A 1,334-nucleotide genomic window follows, 5' to 3' on the forward strand; every position below is an offset into this window, starting at 1 on the left:
AAACACCCTTCAAGACTGGAGCTGGACTCATCTCCACAGCTCAATTTTTCAGCCAAACAATAGACAGATCTATAAGGTGAACTGTATCAGTAGGGAGGTGTGTACTCTAGAAAAACCAACAATTTGAAAAGAAAAGGGCATGTTTGCCCAAGGATAGAGTTCAGAAATCAAGAAGGGGTAGGAATGAAGGAGAAATCGAAGCAGAAACTATAGGACATGGGGAGGGAGGGAGGGAGATAAATGATGTGGCGTTGTGGGGATTGCAACCAGCGACATGAAACAAATGTGTATGCATTGTTGAATGGAAAATGGATTTGCTCTGTAAGTCTTCACTCACTTCACAATAGAAAGTAAAAAGAAGCAAGCAAACAAAAGAAGCCAGTGTTATGAGAAAGCAAGAAAATTTGAGAAACAATTCAAGATTAAAAGAGACTTTAAGCACACCACCACTGGGTTTAATGCAGGACTTTAGATTGAATTCTAGATCCCAGGAAAATTGATATTTGAGATATTACTGGGATAATTGATCTGAATATGGATTGTTGAGTGGATAATCTTACTGTATCACCGCTAAGTTTTCTGGGTTTTTAAGTTATATACGGTAATGGAAGAGGATGCTTTTGACCGTGAAAATGTATGGGTGATGAGGCGAGGCATCTTCAGACAACTCCTAAAGGTTCAGAAAAATATAATATCATTAGATGTAGAAAGAGCCATGGACAAAGCAAAAGCAAAAACAAAAACAAACGTGGAAAATATTAAGATTGTGAATCTGAGTCAAAAGTAGATGAAGGCTTTGTATGAGGGGGTACCCCCCCCCAAAAAAAAACCAACAACAACCTGGAATTGTGCTGGGTGGAGTGCAGTTTTCGTAGTATGTTTTTTTCCCACTAGGTGAGCATCCAGCAACTCGCTTGGAGTTAGTGCGCCCAGTGGTGTCACCTGGGAAGGTTCTCTCTGGTCACAGTGAATTTTTTTCTTCTTCTAAAAGCAGTTTCACTCAAACCTCGTTTTTTAAATGGCTGATTTAAGAGAACAGTAAAATTTTGTTTCCTGCTCAGGAAAACTGCTGCAGAAACTGTTGTGATGTTGAACACAGCTTACAAGGACAGCACTATGGGAAAAACTCAAGTGTATAAATGGTTTTCTCATTTCAAAAAGGTGAAATGTCAATTGATGACAAACCTAGGGTGCCATCAACTTCCCAAATGGACGACAATGTCCGTTTTGGAGTAAGTTCCACCAGGACAGGCCATTGATCAAGCTTTCTATTTAGAGGTTCTGAAGAGATTGCATAACAGTAAAGACTGTGTAACAGTATGCAACAAAAAAGT

The sequence above is a fragment of the Echinops telfairi genome, unplaced genomic scaffold, assembly GCF_000313985.2.
Source record: "Echinops telfairi isolate 266 unplaced genomic scaffold, ASM31398v2 ScPeMD7_2565;HRSCAF=3150, whole genome shotgun sequence".
NCBI classification, from domain to species: Eukaryota; Metazoa; Chordata; class Mammalia; order Afrosoricida; family Tenrecidae; genus Echinops; species Echinops telfairi.